The sequence below is a fragment of the Leopardus geoffroyi genome, chromosome D3 (assembly GCF_018350155.1).
Source record: "Leopardus geoffroyi isolate Oge1 chromosome D3, O.geoffroyi_Oge1_pat1.0, whole genome shotgun sequence".
In the NCBI taxonomy this organism is placed as follows: domain Eukaryota; kingdom Metazoa; phylum Chordata; class Mammalia; order Carnivora; family Felidae; genus Leopardus; species Leopardus geoffroyi.
Genome location: NC_059339.1, coordinates 82,391,887 through 82,411,764, shown reverse-complemented (window position 1 = coordinate 82,411,764; position 19,878 = coordinate 82,391,887).

Here is a 19,878-nt window from a genome sequence, read left to right as displayed (position 1 = left end):
TCTGATAGCTCTATGCTGCTAATAAATAGATGTATTTTGAATCTGCTTGGGTATGATCCATCAGGGAAAATGTAGAATATCAGAGTCAAGAAATCTGTCACTTAGCATTCTGGAGATTCTAAATCACGTACAATATGGTATGAGCTAAAAATTAGTCAGATTTTAGTAACCAACCTAAAAAAAATAACTTTGACTCAGCTGAAAACACTTGAAACCCACACAGACTGCCTCTCCTGCCAGTTAATTTGGTTGCAAAACGATTAGTGTTAAAGCAGTACACTGTAAGACTCAATAATGAGAGCTAGTGTTTTCAAGATTGAACTAAGGGTAGTATCGTTAAGAATTTTGCAAAAAAAAGTATTAATTTGCATGTTCTTTTAAGACACAAATACACTAGGAGAGAGAATTCTTGCCGAAGAAAAAATTGAACTGAAATTTTACTCTATCCTCTGTTTCTTAGAATGGATTCATGCAATAGTTCTCGTAGGATATTGCATATTAAAAAAAAAAAAAACCTTTCAGCATTTTAACAATAATATTTGGGATTCAATCCTGTGGATCAGAGAACAGATAATAATCCATCCAAACAAGAGATTTGAAGAACATGAGACAGTACAACTGATTATTCTCAAGAACTTTTAAGGGGGAGCACCCGAGTGTCTCAGTCAGATGAGTGAACAATTCTTGATTTCAGTTCAGGTCATGGTCCCAGGGCCTGGAATTGATGCCCGTGGCCACTGTACACTGAGCGCAGAGGCTACTTAAGATTCTGTCTCCCTCTCTCTCCCTCTCTCTCCCTCTGTCCCTTTCCCACCCTCTCTCTCTCTCTCTCTCTCTCTCTCTCAAATAATAATTTAAAAAAAGATATTTCAAAATAATTTAAAAAAAGAACTTTTAAGGGCAAAAATGCAATTATTCATAAATACGTTTAAAACCAAAAATGGCAATACATCCCTATACTTATTGATGTTTTACTACCATAAGACCAAATCAATTTACAGATTAAATCAATCCAAAGCTATAACCATCAAAATCCTAATTAGTAGCATTAATATTATGTGATTGATGATAACATTTTGTAAACTAAATTTGTGATATTGGCTTTAATAGCATCAGATATAATAGCTTGTTTAACATCAACTTGATCCTTTCAGAATTGACATGATGAATCATCATTTTTCATCAGTTTTAGAATTATTGTTGTATTTTTTTGGATTTTATTATTTTTTATTATTTATTATTATTATTATTATTATTATTATTATCTTTCATTATTTTGATACACTGAGCAGGTTAATAAGCTATCCTTCATATGATATTAAAATAATTTTAAATGTGTAAAGATAAATTATTCATTGTACATCTTGGTGCAAAATAGACATTTAGGGTCTGTGCACCCCACCTGCTCAGCTGTGATGGTATTATAATGTCAGACATATCTATTGTGGATGCTGTCATGGGTCACCTCTTCCCTTGCTTCTACATGAGCTATGGAAAAAAAAAAAACGTTGTAGATTGTTACTGTAATACCTTGTGACCAACTTGGAACCTAAACATTAAAAACAAATGAAAATATTGTCGTTACACTTTTGTGGCATATTCCCAAATGTCAATTTATGAACTTCTTTTATAGACTAGCGTGATGGTGAAAACACAAAACTTTAACTGAGTTCACTGACACCATAGGCTACATCACTATGTTAGGCGGAATAATGACACGCCCCCCAAAGTTGTCCCCACCTTAATCCCCAGAACCTATAAATACGTATATTACCTTACATGGCAAAAGGGACACTGTGACTAAAAGTATCAACTTTAGGGAAGGGGTGGGGGCATGGGCAAAATGGAGGAAGGGGGTTGAAAGATACAGGCTTCCAGTTACGGAATGAACAAGTCACAGGAATAAGAGGCACAGTTTAGGAAGTATAGGCAATGGTATTATATAATAGCGTTGGACGGTGACAGGTGCGGCTACACATGTGGTTAACAAGACATAATGTATAGAGTTGACCAATTACTATGCTGGACACCTGAAACTAATGTAATATAATGTGTCAACTGTACTAAAATATATATTTATACCTTGAGCTGAGGACATTATCCTAATTATCCAAATGGGTCTAATTACATGAGTCCTTAAAAGTTGACTTTTCCAGCAGAGGTGACAGCTAGATGCAGAAGGAAGAAGGACATGAGCAAACATATCTGGCATTGAATGTGGAGAAATGGACCGTGTGTTAAGGGATATGGTTAGCCATGAGATATTGAGAAAGGCAGGAAAACAGATGCTCCCCTGCACCCGCCAGAAAGGAACGCGGTGCTATTCACATCTTGCCTGAAGCCCAGTGAGTCTGTTGTCAAATTTCTGACCTACAGAATAGTAAACTAATAAATGTGTATCATTTAGGCAACTAAGTCTGCGATCACGTGGAAAAGTAATATAGCGATCGCATGAGATAAAAATCTCATCGTAATCAATGGTCTAGCAGGGGATGCGGTCAAATATCTGAATTAGAAGCAGTGTGATTATTATTAAAATCTGGAAAGCAAGTATTATGACAAATTTACACAAGGAGAAGCATGGAAGCAGACTTGGATTCAAGTAGAGGGTGACATCTAGGTAAATATGGAGGAAAGTGGAAGATGAAAAAGAGTCAGTTCTAGTCAGTATGTGTCATGGGCAGGCAGCCAGAGAACAGAGCGTGAGTTAGGATTCCAATTAAGTGAGCATTTCTGGGGCAGTATAGAATCAGATCGGGGGTAGAAGGCAAGAGTAGTGGAGAGAAGGGGCTGTAAAGAGGTAGCCAGGGGTCAGATCACGTAAGAATATCTAAACCATCTTGGGGAGTTTAGAATTTACACTGTGGGAAATGTGTTCAGCAAGGGGGTGACATTATGTTTCTAGCTCAGCGGTGTATATCGGGGTCCCAGTGAATCTTACAACGCAATGTTGCCAGCTAACATTTGATTTAATTGGTAAGAACCGGACAGCTTCTTGGGTAATAATGCCATAATGGGAGATTTTGTTTCTCCTAAGCCCAGAAAGTAGTTTAACTATTAGGTAAGAGTTTTGAACTATCATCTTTTTTTCCTTTTTATGTTTTTCCCCCTTTATTTCTCACAAACCTACAGTGTAGCATTGTTAAAATTTATTTTAAACACTTAATAGCTTATAATATAAGCTATTTTTAGTCTTTGGCTCAAATAGAAATTATAATAGCTGTGAGAAAATTATAATAGCCCTACATTCATAACACATAATTTATACCCAGCTTAGAATGGCTAAAGAACTCTTCTCCCATAAAAAGGTCTCAAGTCAAATGTTGCAAAGTTTGAGCTATGTGCATTATCTCTCATTTAGGTCACAATAGGGCAGATAACAGAGAAGAGAGCTCATATAATTGAGTACGTGGGGAGGCAGGCACTGTGCCCTATAGTGTGGATACGGATGTGAAGAATCCTCAGTTCTTCTCTTCAAAGAGCTTTGTACTCTTAAAACAGAGACATGGATAAGTAAATAAATAATAGATTATGGGTGCCATTATAGGGCAGAGATCGAGTGGAGGAACAAAGGAGGAATTTTCCATTCTTCCTGGAGGTTTCTTGGTGATAGAAATCAAAAAGCCCAAACTACCATGTCCTTCCATGGTGCCTGGTGGATCAGCAAAAGGGAACACAAGACAGTGAGTAGAAAAATCCAGATCCTAGGTCTTGTCAGAACTAGACAATGCTATTTTTGCACCTTGCATGTTTGGAAGGTTGTTTAAATTCTTTGTGCTTAAGCTGCTTCATCTATACAAGTAAAGCATTGGTTTGTTGAGCTTTATTCTATGAGGTCTTGGGGTTTTGTAGAGGAACTTCAGAATCCCCTGGGGAGGTTGTTGAAAAGGCTATACTTTCAACACAGCTTCAACCAGAGAAACTCAACCAACGTCTATTTCACTGACTGGCTGTTTTATGCTTCAAAAAAAATCTGCTTTTAAAAATGTAAACATTTAATAATCACTGAACAGCATTGATCTGTTATTGTATTCTAGGCCTAAGAGTCTATAATTCAGGGGTTTGTTTTTGGTTTTGTTTTTGTCTTTTTTCTTCTGGTACCATTATAGATTCTGGTAACAATGGAGCCTCCCCACAAGATTCGATTTCCACTTCGCTTGCATGCAAAGCCAGAAATAACTATAAGAAATAGATTTGACAGAAGCTTATCATGTTTCCAATCACCATGGAGAAAAGTCTAACCTTAAGTTCTAACCATTCCAGGTAGAAGGGATTATAAGCAGAAATGAAACATAATACCTGCATCGTGTAATCACAATTACCTGTGAGTACAACATTTTAGATTTCATGACACCTTAAACTTCTTTCTCTTTGTATATGTGATTACCCACCTTCTGATTGTTACACTGCTCGTTAACATTTCCATAAAAATATAGGCCAGGAAACAAGGCAGATTATAATGACTACATGTAATGGCATTTATTATTAGCAACTTTTCCTGAAAGTGAGAATGAAGAAAAGGTTGAAACTAAGAACCAATAGAAACTAATAGAACTTTGGGGTTATTTATCTTTTTCATTTGTTAGTGCCTTGCTACTCTTCAGCGAGCTGCGCTTGGATAATTGAGAGTCTGCCATCAAATAAGAGCCCTTGAAATTACAGCTTTAAATATAAATGATTGTAAAGTCAAATCATACACACACTACTAACTTGTGGTTATAACAGATGGATTCAAAGATATTTTTACTTATTCAGGAATATGTCATTTCTTTCTACTCAGCCACCATTGATTTAGTTGCTAAGCAATTGAAGATATGAAGACATATAAAGAAATAGTATCTTGCCTTCAAGGATATTAAAAAGACAGGAGAAAAGGAGAGAGGGGCAGAGGGAGAGAAAAGATATATCCAAATGATCCGCAGTCTAGAACCACAAAAATTCAACTTATAAAAATTGTGCTTGGTTGAAGGATTGGTAGAGTAATTGAAAGTAGGCTCTTAAAGGAATAAAGTCAACAGTTTTGTCAAAATACTACTCCACGTTACCAGTAAACAAACACCTTTTGCTCTACTTAGAAACCTATAGACCTTCTCCCTTCCCATGTTAATGTAATGTTCATTAACAATGACATTAAATGTACATTTGAAAACCTTCTCTTTCTTCCCCCTTTTTTCCCTCCTATAGATGACTGCATGTTATATGAGCGTCCAATTGTTTTCGTTTGTGAGTTTTCTGTTTTCCCAGAAACTCTGTAAGATGCCTATTTCTCTCAAATAACCCCGTCTGCTTTCTTCGGGGCTTCTTAAGAGAGCTATCAGTCAATTATCATATTATGGGATTGAAGTTATAACCTCTCTTTTCTCAGCAAAATACCACGATGATCTTCATTTACATTAATTTTTCACCACAGATCCATCACTAGGCATTGGGTTCATAGATACGACCATGAGGCAGTTACATCTCTGTCATTTACTTTTTCTTATTTGAATTGTTTGCAAAACTGGAAGTGTCCACAAAAAAGGATTAGGGATTGTGTGTTGTGTGTGTGGTGGCGGGGGGGGGGGGAGGGATTGGTTCTGGTCTCTTTGATGTCATTTACAAGTAACTAAAGTCTTAGATAATATGTTCTAAGTATGGAAATAAAAGAAATCTTCAAGCATGAGAGTTTTCCCCATCCCTTAGAGAAAGTATGGAGGTACATGTCTTTCCATGATTCATCTCTGCTCTTGCCTGTAAGAGAAACATGCTGTTTCCCCATGCTCCCCCAATCCATGTGCCCCTGTGACCTGTGACAATCACCCCCATCGGTAGTGTATGTATCTCCTGGGTCAAGGCTCCCTTTGGTGCTATTTTGAGTCACTTCTGGAGTCTTTTACTTTCCAACTGTTGAAACTTAAAACTGCAGTTTGGAAGCTCAGATTCCATTCCCTGTCATCTCTGTTTCATAAGTACTTTTTTACTACGTTGGAACCGGAAATTGTTATACAATTTAAACAGTTCTTTGTAGGAGTTTCCATTCTTCCAGTTTCACCTTTGCTTTTATAAAAAGTCTTGCCAACATTTTCTTGTGCTGTTGCCTACAAGAGTAACATAATAGCCCATTACAGGATCTCTGTCTTTTGAAAAATAGGTTTTGCACTGATGAAAAATACCATATAATATCCCAGTAATTTCCTATACTCTTCGAGTACCGCTTCTCACCACAATACAGAGGTAAAGCGATATTTATTTTTCAAAGGTGAATTGGGAAAGCTGTGATATACATCCTCTTTTTAGACAAATACGAGAGTAATAGAAGGGTATTGCCTTCATTATAATCATAATACATTTTTATTATGTATACCCTTATCTAAGACATGATTACAATTTAGCACTTTTATTGTTAAAGAAAAAAATAGCTGGGTGAAAAAAAACCCCAAAACTATTGCATTTAATGGAAAGAAGGGAAGTTGGATTACAGAACGACATAGGTAAGCTCCCCATAACCTAAAATGGTCTTCCAATGAGCTTTGTCATTGTATCATTTATTTTCCCAAATCGTTGCCGGTGAGATTCTTAGTTCTCAGAGGGCATGAGGCCATGGAGATTCACTCCATCCACTTATTTTGCCATCTTTTTCTTTGCCAAATAATGGCTAGCTTTTATTGAACATTCAGTCGTTATTAAGAACCTTGCCAGCTAATTGCAAGATGTGTGACTTTGGCCTGGACCTGAATTATCTCCATTCCTGTTTCCTTGTTGTTAAATCTGAAAGAATAAATAGTCCTTTCCTCATAGTTTATAGGATTCTTGCAATGATTAGTTCAAACCCTATGCATAAAACATATAGATCAGGGCTGGCACTTACTAAGTACAAGTAAATATTATCTTATAAATAAAGAAACTCAATGAATCTGCCCCAAAGCCCTACAAAGTAATTATTGTCTTCATCAACGCATCTGATATCCAGATGTAGATATTAAAGCTCAGAGAAGTTATTTACCTTACTCAGTCTTCCAACAGAAAAGCAGGAAGCTTAGGACTTAATTCCTAGCTTGGGTTGCTCCAGAAAAGACTACTAACCCACTGACATTTTGTGTCTCATTTCCTGAGTGGCTACTATGCAGAAGCACTTGCCAGGCCTTAGGGACACACGGATAAAGTTTTAGTAGAAAGACTCCAAACTTCCTGGCAGCCAAAACAGTTCAAATGCTGGCTTTGTCACTTCTGCTGGGACCTCGTTAATTAATCTCTCTGAGCTTCAATTTCTGCATTTATTAAAACAATGGAGATAGTAACAACTATCTTCCAATATTGATGTTGTATATGTTTCATGAAAAAATACATTGTGTGGGACACCTAAAAGGTGTGCTAAAATTCAATTAAAAAAATAGTAATGAGGCACCTGGGTGGCTCAGTCGGTTAAGCATCCCACTTCAGCTTAGGTCATGATCTCACGGTTTGTGAGTTTGAGCCCCGTGATCGGCTCTGAGCTGACAGCTCAGAGCCTGGAGCCTGCTTCAGATTCTGTGTCTCATTCTCTCTCTCTCTGTGTCTCTCTCTGTCTCTCAAAAGCAAGTGTGCTACTTCTGTCTCTCAAAAGTAAGTAAATAAACACTTTAAAAATTTGTAATAAAAATAAAAAATAGCAGTTACACTCTACTAGGTAGAGAAGATCAACATTGGCAAACGGTCCGTTATGAAACTTGAACCCTGAAGGTGAAGACCAACCAGTTTTAAACAAATTACAAAATGGACTATCTAAACACATTTTGATAAATACATTGAAGAAGTACACCTCAATGACCGTGTGTAATGAGGGATCAGGTCGCAGTCGGTTGACCCCACGATTGGAGGGATACAGCAATGTGGTCCGTTAGACAGGAGGAGATCTGGTTTTTATTAAGGTATAGAACATTAACTGTTATAATTTCTAGGTTTAAAACTGTGACTTCCCTCTTTCTCCTATGAACTCAGTCAGTAATTGAAACACAGCCTGTGAAAGGGAACTTGACTTCCTAGGGACATATTTTGATTCATTTTCTGGATTCTCAGAGATATTAATTTCCAATTAGAGTTACAGAAATGAGAAACTTCCTCATCAGGACTACACTCGATTTGGTCACAAAGATGTTCAAGCCGTTACCTTTGAAGCAGGTGCATACGGATACTTTCCATTCCTAACCCACATCATACCTACGATGCCTTTTCTCTGTTCTCATCATCCAGGCAATAACACAAACTCCTTTATAGATAAAGACAAATATTTTTCTTCATACCAAGACAGTTAATTCAATTTTCAAAATCCTAGAGCGAATGCAAGAACATTGAAATGAAGAAAAGTATTCGTTAACTGTTTAATATTAATGCCCGCTAAAACAAAGTAAGTGCTGGAAATGTTACAACACCCCTCTTCTGAATATTGAGCATGAGTATTCTTCCTAAAATTGAATAAATATATTTTTTTTCTAGCGGCCCCATGAATTATATCTGTTCTACTCTGTGATGGGATTATGGCATAAGCTCTAAAGAAAGGAGCTGTATTATTTGTCACTTTTAAAATTTTAATAAGTGTAATTTAATCAGAGTGTGGAATGGAGTAAAAAAAGATTCTTCCTTGTTTTCTTTGCACATGATTACAGTTGAATGAAAGTGAGTATAAATGATTTATAAGGGTTTATAACTTCAGTAACTGGATTTCTACATTACTGAAGAATGACAAAAGATAAAAATAACCATACTTATTGGACCGCAGAATCTTTTCTTGAGACATTTTATTTCTTTATTACAGTTCTAAAGGAATTTGCATTTTAAGATTTTCTTGATTGAACATTTAAAGTTTTCTAATGGTAAAAATGATGTATCATACATAAAATTATATTAAATATAAAAACAATGTATATCACTTATTACCCAGCAGGAACCACTGTTAAAATCTGGAGACAGCTCAGAAAGCTCGTATAAGCATCCAAATACATAGTGATAATATTGCATATTCTATTCTCTTAGGATTTATAATATTTCTATTCGAAGTTCTGTTTCTCCTTCCACTCCTATTAACGCTATTTGCTCCTTTCTCTTTTTCTTCCTTATGAAAATTTCCTTGTTTCAGTTGAATCTATTTTATTGTCATTTTCCCCCAAAAAAACAGTATTTAGTTTTGTTGGTCAGGTCTTTTTTACATTTTATTAATTTCTATTCTTGAAAACATTATTCCTTTGTTCATACTTTTTAAATATTTAGACTACCTTTTCAATTGAATTTGAACTTCTAACATTTATTTTTAATCTTTCTCATTCATTTTAAATAAATGCATGCTTAGCTATAAATACATTTCAACATAAGACTTTAATTGTGTTTCGCAAATGTTTGCTATTTTTCTAAAGATTTTTCTAAAGATTTTGTGATTATTTCTTCTTTAACCCAAGAGTTTTAGAAGAGCATCTGGATGTTTTAAGATTTTTAAATTTTTATTTCAAAATTAATTTGTTTTAATAAAACAAATTTGTTCTGAATTTGTTCTGAATCATACTAACTTTTTCAGATTTGTTAAGATCTTTCTTAGAGCTTATATTGCCATTTAATAAAGGTATGCCAATTAAAAATTAAAATATATATTAATTTTAAGTTGATTTTTAGAATGTATATTTTATATTTATTGGGGTCAAGAATATGTTATTTAAATCTGGATAGTTTTATTGGAAGATTGAACATTTTTTTTCTGAAAAATATTTTCCTTATGAAACTGTTTAAAACATCCACAATGATTGTAAATTTGTCAATTTACTTTGTATATGTAAGATTTTGCTTTTCCATATTTGTTTCCATGTTATTATTGTTTAAAATAAGAAGTATCACATTGGATAAAGGAGGTCTCACTCTAATAATACGAAGCTATTCAACAAGAAACAGTAATATTGGCAACATACGGAAAATACAGTGTTTTCTCATGGCAATAATGTTCTCGTGCTTTCTTCGGTAATTTTTTCATGCCATTTATTTTACTTTTTGTTTGTTGGTTGGTTTTTTTTGTTTCTGTGTTTTGTTTTCCTCTATGTTTTGTTTAAGTTCTAATTATTTAACATCCAGCAGAATATTAGTTGCAGGTGTAGAATTTAGTGATCCAACACTTACATACAACACCCAGTGCTCATCACAAGCTCCCTCCTTAATCCTCATCACTTATTTTTTCCCATCCTTGCACCCACCTCCCCTCCAGTAACCCTCAGTTTGTTCCTTTAATATTTCTAGATTGTATTTGTCATATAAATGCTTAATGAAATTTTCCAATAATTTTTATACTGCTTCTTATTTACCCCCTACTCTTTTGAAATCTCTAGACTGTTTTCGCAACATAAATGTCTAATGATGTGTTTTTCCATCGAGTTATCTTCTCTTACGAAATAATCTACCCAAATATAATATTCTTCATTTACTTCTATTAGGTGGGGATCCATTACTGTGGTCCAGAATTTTGTTTCACCTCTCATAGCCATAAAAACTACAGTATAAAATTATTTTGGGCGTGCCTGGATAGTTCAGTCAGTTGAACGTGTGACTTCAACTCAGGTCATGATCGCACGGTCCGTGAATTCAAGCCCCACATCGGGCTCTGTGCTGACAGCTCAGAGCCTGGAGCCTGCTTCAGATTCTGTGTCCCTCTCTCTCTCTCTCTCTGTCCCTCCCCTGTTCACCCTGTCTCTCTCATTCTCTCTCTGTCTCTCAAAAATAATTAATCATTAAAAAATAAAATAAAATAAATAAAATAAAATATTTTTTTTTAAGTAAAGAGTCCATTTAAGTGACTAACCTCTATGATTTCTTCCACATTTCTTTCTTCTTTCTTGGACTTTCTCCCTTTAGTTTTATCTAGTTTTGTTTCCTTGTACCTGATTCTTTCACAGGCTTTTTATTTAAGCAATTCTGTTTCTTCATATAGCTCTTTGAACTTCTTAAATTTAGTTTTTTGAATGCTTGTCAGACTGATTCAAAGAATGAACTTTCTCTGGAGTGAAGTCATATTTCAGTTGTTGATTCTCTTGGCTAAGTTCAGCACCTGCTTCCTTGGTTATAGAATTTTGGCCGCGTTGTTAAATATACAAAAAACCTAAAGCCTGAAATCACCGAGATACAAGTAAAAATGTACGCTGATGAATATCTCTAGAAGAAAAGAGTGAGACATTAAACTATGACAAAGCCCCTAAGACAAATCAAGCGTCCAGAGGTCCATGAAGAGTAATGATGGTCTGTGTTAGGAAGGCACATCTGGGGAGGAGTATACAGGCGCTCATAGGAGCATCCGGTTATTACCTGTCCAAAGGCCAATCGAGGATCTTCTCTTCAATCGCTATGACCTCCCCATACTCACCAATGAACCTAAAATAGTGTTTACGGTCATTTCTCGACAACCTACGGCTTTAAAAAGCACCCCTTCTTCCAATTTTAGGCTTGCAATGCCATAAAAGTTGACATTTTGTTCATAGAAAGACCCAAGGCAGGTCCTCTCTGCGGGCAGCTTTCCTGCATGCAGCAATCAAAGCGCACGGGTTCTTCCAACGTGTGCTTTTTTGCCTCCCCTTGGGAGCTCCGTCTGGCAGAGGCAGGATGGGAGGGCAGGGAAGACAGGGCTGTTTGTTACACTCTGTGTCTGAGCGTGGTCCAAATCGTATGACAACTGCTCCCAGGCGAACGCGGGGATGCAATCTCATCCCCGACCAGACAGCTGGACAGCCTCTCCCCAACCACCGCCCACTGTGAAAGAGGGGACGTCACGTCGTGCTTGACAGCTTGCTGGCCCCGCCATGGAACCCCTAAGACTAAAACATCTTGTCCTTAGACAAACTCTGCCAACGTCACCTTTCTACCCAGGAAAATGTGAACTCGCCTCATTCGACATCATCGACCCTGGTGACTAGGCCAAAATCGTCCACAGGACTTCTATTTTCCAGGATCTGTAGTCTGAGCGAGCTGGCCTTCTAAAAGCTCATTTGAAGACAAGTCTAAGACCGATTTGCCATATGGGGGTAAATCACTGATAAGGAAACAGGGCTAAACAGGATAGCAGGGAAATTTTCACTCTGAGGAAAACTCCATTAATTTAAACCAAAGCCTGGATTCTTCTACCATGAGGGTAATTGGTAGACGTGCAGACCTGAGGGGAACATTTTCAGTGATTCTGTCATCACCCAGGCATTAAGGTTACCGCCCGACTCTCACCGTTATTTTATTTCCCTTTGGGGATCAGTGTTTTGGGGGGAGGGAATAGGGTTAATGACAGGACCAGACCGGACGAAAGCTTCAGGGGTATTAGAGATTTATAAAACATGTTTGTTCATTTTTGTGATCTATTTAAATTTATTTCTGGAAAACGGATTTGAGGTAAGAAGGGTCTTACAAGAAGTCTTGAGGTTTTTCCTCTAAGCTGCTTCTTTAAATGAAATATATAGCACAAATACACTAAAAGTGCATTGCCTAACTACATTTTTACTCTCTATCCCTAGAGCATAAAAGTCTGTGCACACTCTTAAGACAGTACGGAATGTGTTTTTTAGGAATTATTTAATAATTGCCAACTTTCCCTATGATTATCTTCCAGGCCTCAACATTTTTCCTTCTAAGAGATCTATTGCCTGTTATGAACAGTTTTTCTCCTCCCTTGGCTGTTCAATAGCAATTTAAGGGCAATTTAAAATTTAAGAAGTAATTACGAAGAAAAATTAAAATAGTGGTCTTCACATTACTCACTATATAAGTTAATTTTCAAAGTAAAAAAAAATATTTTTCATAGTAACAGTTTCTCTGACAGAATTTCCCAATATAAAAATGCATATAAAATATTAATGCTAAAAGCTAAAGAAATGGTAATGGGAACTTTTGAGAATTTAAAGCAAATTATCATGATTAATTTAGCTTCACCTCTAAGCAATACTGAAATGTTCCAAGCGTGGACACCATTATCACTCATATTTTGTCTTTGTGAAAAGTTAATATTTTGAGTGCTGATGTCCTGAGTGTCCTGTATTTCTGTTGCTTGTTTTCAAAGTGGTACATTTTGGAGGTGACTGTCTAAATGCAACAACTTTATTCATGTGATTTATTTTTACGTCCAGATTTTTGTGCTAATAAAGCTGATTTGCTATCTGGATATACATTTTACATATATACATATTTAAATATTAAAGCAGACCTATCTTATATCCCAAACAATGGGATATATCACAAAGATGTGAAGTATATCCATATCATATGTCCCAGAACATTCCTGCGTATGGCTACATGCTTCTTTCTTCACTCATAGCCAATATGAGGCGAAACATGGAAAGTATAGGAAGCTAGGAAGAAGATCTAAATTCTAACTCATTTCCCTGAATTAGTTGAGTGTCCTTAAGCCACCAACTCAATTGTCTGTGTCTCCTTTCCCTCACAGAGTTTATGCCAAATTTTCACAAGTTTTTCAAAATGATCAAAATTTAATATTTATGAACGCATACAACTGTATCTATTTATGACAAATGGGTGTTTCGTTAACAATAATTTGTAATCGTCCAACATTGTCATTACTACGTATGAACAAGAATTAAGTACCCGTCCTCCAACCATGGCCTCTTCCACTTTTTCCTAGGGTGGATAAACACTAAGTTGTTATAAAACATATCCAGTGATGTTCGTCAAATCAGAAAGCAGTAATTTTGAAGGCGGCGTGTTGCTGCACAATTGTAATTCTATTAATGTGATGATTTCATCCAGTTCCACATATAATTCTGTGCTGACTGATGTATCCGTAACACATTTCTTTCAAGACTATAGAGAATAAACGAGTGTAAAGAACACTAATTCCAAAGGAAATTATTGATATTGATATTGATATTGATATTGATATTGATATTGATATGGTCTTATTAATTGGGCTATCATCAGTTTTTATTTTCTTTGAAAAAATGTTTCATGTGCATAAATTTTGATGAATTATAATCATTGAATCATGTCACACACATGATTTTTGTTTACTTCTTATATATTTAGTTATTCATTAATAATGTAACAAACACCACAACTCACCACTGCCAATAAGATATAATGCCTTGAAAATAATCTCCACATATATACACACATGCCCCCCATCCTATCTACCCCCTCTAGGAAGTAAGCATCCTCCTGAATTCCGTATCAATCATCCACTGGCTTTTTAAAAATAGAATTATTGTTTTAATATGTATCTCTAAAATAAAAATACCCTCAATATGTTATGCATTTTATTTATTCTATGTTTAATAAAACGTATCACCCTATCACTTGTTAAAATTAATTTTTTCCACTTTACCATTAGGATGCTAAGATTCATCCATATTGTTACATATTAATGTGTAGTCAATGATTTTCTATAATAGCCCAATGTATAAATATAAATAGTTTTCCATCAGTTCCCCTTTGGGTGAGCATTCTGGGTTTTTCTAGGTTATTGCCATCGTGAACAGTATGCCATTACTGTCCTCTTCCATGTACTGAATTGTATACGTTGAAATTGTCACACAACTTAGCAGAGAATTCCTGGCAATTACAAGTTTTGAAGGTCCAACTTTAAGAAATAAGACAGATGATTTTCTGAGGAGGTTGCTCTTATTTGTGCTTTCACAGTCAGTGGAGGAGAAGCCAAGTGCCTCTGCCTGCACAGCACCACTTGATATTTAGACTTTGTTTTTCCATCAAATAGAGAAAAATATGGTACCCAGAATGCTTCAGAAGCGCATTTCCCTGACCATTGATGGTTTTCAGCAGAGCGACAGAGCATGAATGGAGGAGGGGCAGAGAGAGAGGGAGACACAAAACCCGAAGCAGGTTCCAGACTCTGAGCTGTCAGCGCAGAGCCCGATGTGGGGCTCAAACCCACAAACCGAGAGATCACGACTTGAGCCAAAGTCAGACGCTTAACCAACTGAGCCACCCAGCCGTCCCTCTCTTCACGTGTGTAGATGCCAGCTGCTTCCTTTTGGTGAGACGTTTATTCATACATTTTTTCATCTTTTTAAGGAATTCTGAGCTTTTAAAAAACTTCACTCATAGAAATTGTTTTTTAACGTATTTATTGCTTCTATGTCAGAGACATATTTTTGTTTAAATTTTTCTTTTATACTTTCTTTAAAGTATCTTTCGACAAGCAAAGTTTCACAATTTTATATTCGTCTTATGGATCATTTTATTTTTTACATATTGTCAATTTGTGTATCTCATTTAAAAATCTCTCCCTACCCTAAAGACTAAAAGACTATTTCTATGAGACTAAAATATATGTATTTTTATTGTCTACTAATTTTTTAAATTTTTTAAATGTCTGGATTTTATTTTTGGACATGGCTTGAAGTAAGAATTTGGTTATATCATTTACCTATAAATAACTATTTTCCCTTCTCCAGTTACTGAATAGATCCTCTTTCTCTAGAGGAATGACATACCACTTTGCTACCTATCAAAATTCCATAAATTGAAACACTTTTTTGACTGTCTCTTTTCCACTGTTTGCATTGCTCTTAATTCACGTGGCCAACGTCTTCCTCTTTTACGAGGTTTGTTATACCGATTCTAAGTCTTAGTCCTAATATTTTTGTTTCTGATGAAGTTCACAATCCAGTTATATTGACTACCTTTTGAAGTAATTTGCTCCTTGAATGATTTTTTTTTTTTTTTTTTGGCTTTTACCGGACTCAACTCTGTATCAGCTACCCTTTCAAGCAACATTTCTTGCAGATGAGCTAGCTCAGAAAGTAAGACCCCTAAGCAACAAAAATCTATGGTTTTTCACTCTTCACCCAACACAGCTCTTCAGGCAAAGGTTTTAATCTTTAGCCTCTAGAACAAGTAGCATCAGGTGAAGATGCTCATTTGATTAATATTTATCAGCTCTGTTTTTGCAAAGAGGAAAATACGAGAAAATGACTTCTGGGTTTTTTTTTCCCCTCATCTACTCTCAGTCCTGGGGTTCCTGCTCCTGCCCTGATTACACTCCTGAGACATTTGGTTGAAGGTATCTACATAGGACTGGGAAAACGTGCAGTTTGTTCCAAGACAACAGTTGGAAGTCGGGTAGATTTCCCATCAGCCTTACTGGACTGCTTCCTTATTGTAGGTGAAAGCCATCACCTACCAATTTATATATATATATGTATATATATATATATATACATATATATATATACATATATATATATATACACATATATATCCATATATATCCATATATCCATATATCCATATAATGAGGATTTTATTTCCATTAAGTAACCAATTGACTACCACAACCATTAATACATCAATGATTCTGCATTTTCAGATTTTCTCAAATCTACTTGGTTTTGCGAAAACTGAAATGTGACTTTCCCCTCATTCACAAAGATGCAAAATGGTGGGTGGTGGTGATTTGTTTGTTCTTTTTGCTGTTTGTTTCTAGAGTTTTGTTGTTGCTGTTGTTGTTGACAATCTGAGGCCATAGATATACCAATAATATGGAAACTAAAGATTCAATCATGCTTAGTGAGAATGGAGAGGCTGTACTTTTGCAATTCATATAGGGGAATAGTTAGGAAGTTCGAAATCATAAGAGGTCTCTCTGCAGTTCTCAGTATTAATATTTGAGGGGCACCTAAGAAGCTCAATCTGTCAAGCATCTGACTCTTGATCTAGGCTGAGGTCATGATCTAATGGTTTGTGAGTTCGAGCCCCCTTTGGGCTCTGTGCTGACAGCAGGGAGCCTGCTTGGGATTCTGTCTTTCCCTCTCTCTCTGCCCCACCCCACTTGCACCCTGTCTCTCACTCTCTCTCCCTTTCTCAAAATAAACTTTAAAAAACTATTTGAGAAATGTAACTTTCATCTTGGCTTGTTCATTTTTCTTTCCATGTAGAAAATGATAAAACAAAATAAAGAGGGTAGGAAAGAAATATCTCTTTTTCTTAGAAAATAATATTCTTAGCCCTTCACTAAGACCCAAATTTAATTTTTATTTTGTGGACAAGAATCTGGAAAAATAGCGTAATGCTACAGATGGTGAGTGAACAGTCGAGCAAAGCAGAATTTTACAAGTGAGCTTGGCCAATACAGACCAGTTGTCAGCATAGCGGGACACACAGTTACTGTTGCTGAAATGACTGAATCTGTGCCCAGGGGTGGTCCCTTCCGCCCCTGTGACCTCTGTTCTTTTGAAGGTGAATGTGGAAAGTGCACATGAAACATGTGCGATTTTGAAAGCAGTTGCAGAAGAGCACCCATGTTTTTACTTATTTTTAAATTATTTTTTAATGTTTATTCCTGGAGAGAGAGAGAGAGACAGAGACAGAGACAGAGCATGAGTCGGGGAGGAGCAGAGAGAGAGGGAGACACAGCAGAATCTGAAGCAGGCTCCAGGCTCTGAGCTGTCAGCACAGAACCTGACTTAGGCTCGAACTCCAAAGCCGTGAGATTGTGACATGAGGCGAAGTCAGATGCCCAACCGACTGAGTCACCCAGGTGCCCCTAGTTTTATTTTCAAAACTTTATTGGGAATTCTATCACATATATTCCTATAAATAAATTTTCAGAGCTATTTTTGCATTAATCATATAGTTTATAAAAATAATCCCATATGGATTTGAATTTTTTTTTAATGTTTTCCATATGGGGCTGGAACCCAGGAACTGTGAGATCATGACCTGAGCCAAATTCAGATACTTAACCGACTGAGCTACCCAGGCACCGCAATCCCATGTGGATTTAAAAATTCACTCTACGTTAAGTTTATATTAAAAACCTTAAAAACATACAGGAACATATGCACAAAGTTCAAGCTGACATCGGCCATCTTAACACAGAAAATCTTGACACCAAAAACAAACAGGGTGACAGGTCTCACTGCATCAAAATAAAAAGGTTGATTTGGGAATAGGTAAACAAAACACAAAATTAAGCAGTAAACAATCAAATGTGAGCAAATGTTGACAGTATTCATGAAACACTATTGAGAGTTGACTAAATAACTCCATAATATTGCTGCCTCAGCACCATTTTGTGAGGCCAAGGGACCGGCGGTGGCCTTGAACTTTTACACATTTTAAGTTTTAAACTTCTTTGACACTAGCCGTCAGTAACAACCAGCAGAATCACGGTGAATGTAAGTTTTTGATCTGAATCTCCCAACTACCCTTGAGATAAACACCCCCACACACACCCCTACACTTCCTTCTTCTGTGACTATGAACTATGAGATTGTGACTGGAGCCTAAACCAAAACTCCTAACTGAAAGACTTAACCCAACTGAGCCATCCAGGCTCCCCCAACCCAGAACATTTTCAAATGGCGATTTTTATCTCAATTTTCATAATTAACAAAAAGAAAGGTGCTCTCTTTTTTAAGAAAAGAAGAGCTAAAAAGTAAACAGCATCGCTAAATGATATACAAGAATCAATCGCTAACTGAAATAACCCCCGAAGTATATATATATTAAGTTGGAGGAAGATAAATAGAAACCAACAAACATCTTAGAAATTCCATATAACCACTTAATCTTCACAAATAAGCTGTAGAGAAGTACTACAGGAAATATATGTTCCTCATATGGATCCATTGATCTTCAACAAATTTTCAGGATTGAAATATTTGGTGTAAAACTGGCTAGTTTAGATACAACTCCATTAAAACACAGTAGGGAGACTAAGAAACCATTTTTATTTGTCCTTTAGGCTACGATTTCTTACATAAAATTCTATCTGTATTCACATCCAGTAGGGCCTTTATTTCATCTTTATTTTAACAAGATTAGATGATGTAATACATAGAAAGTATCTTTTCTAAAAATAAATCTTATTACTAACAATACACTTAACGGCAGGGATCAATTGGGCAAACATTAGATACCTAAAGTGTGGTATTCATCTGTCATCATTTTCCAGAAAAAAAAATTTAGGAGGAGAGGAGTTAAATTAATCAGTAAACACGTGAATATAAATTTCTTTTGTAAGCGTTGAAATCGTCTGTGATCTTAGCACTACGGTAGCTTCTGGAATGTTAAAAGTTGGGAACGGATTTCATGTGAGCCTACAATGAGCTTAAAATTTATTTGAGAAAACAACATAACATGAAGAAGGACTACATACGAAAGCTAACAAAAAGCGTAAGATACACAACATGTTTTGATGTTAAAGGGAAACAGAGACTAATTGCTAACAGTCCTGTGAGTTTGGTCTTCACAAAGTTTGAAGAAGTGGGCAAAGCGCCTGAAGAATTCCAGCACTTTCCATTACTGCTGGTATCAAGCAGAGCAGGAGCCATACCAGGAAGGTGGGTAGATGCCTCGTCTTTATTCAGGCATGTGCCTCTGGGTAGGTCTTGACATGTCTCTGAACTGGTCCAACATCCATTTTTCTCTTTTATAGAGTGAAAATAACATCAAATTTAAATAAATTTCCTGAGGTTCAAATTAGGAGATGGGTTGTTTTACAAATCTGTGTTGCTATTATTATTACTACTGTTAGACTCTAATACTAATAAAAATTTTTAAAAATAATATAGTCTGATATTGCCCCTTGCTTTAATTTATTTTTGATATAATATTTTATCACTAACCTTCACTATTTTCTTTTTAAACATTATTTTACTTTTAGTAATTTAACAATATGTTCCTTCTACTAAATTATGTATCTGGAGTGTGACGTGTTTGTGTATATGTGTTAGTTAGGGTTCTCCAGAGAAACAGAACCAGTAGGATATACCTTATCTATATATGTATATGTATATGCATATGTATCTGTATCTGTATATGTATATCTATGTCTCCTATATGTATACATATGTATATCAAAATATGTGTACATATTATATATTATATATGTTAATATATGCATATTTATATATAGAAAGAGAGATAGATTATGAAGAA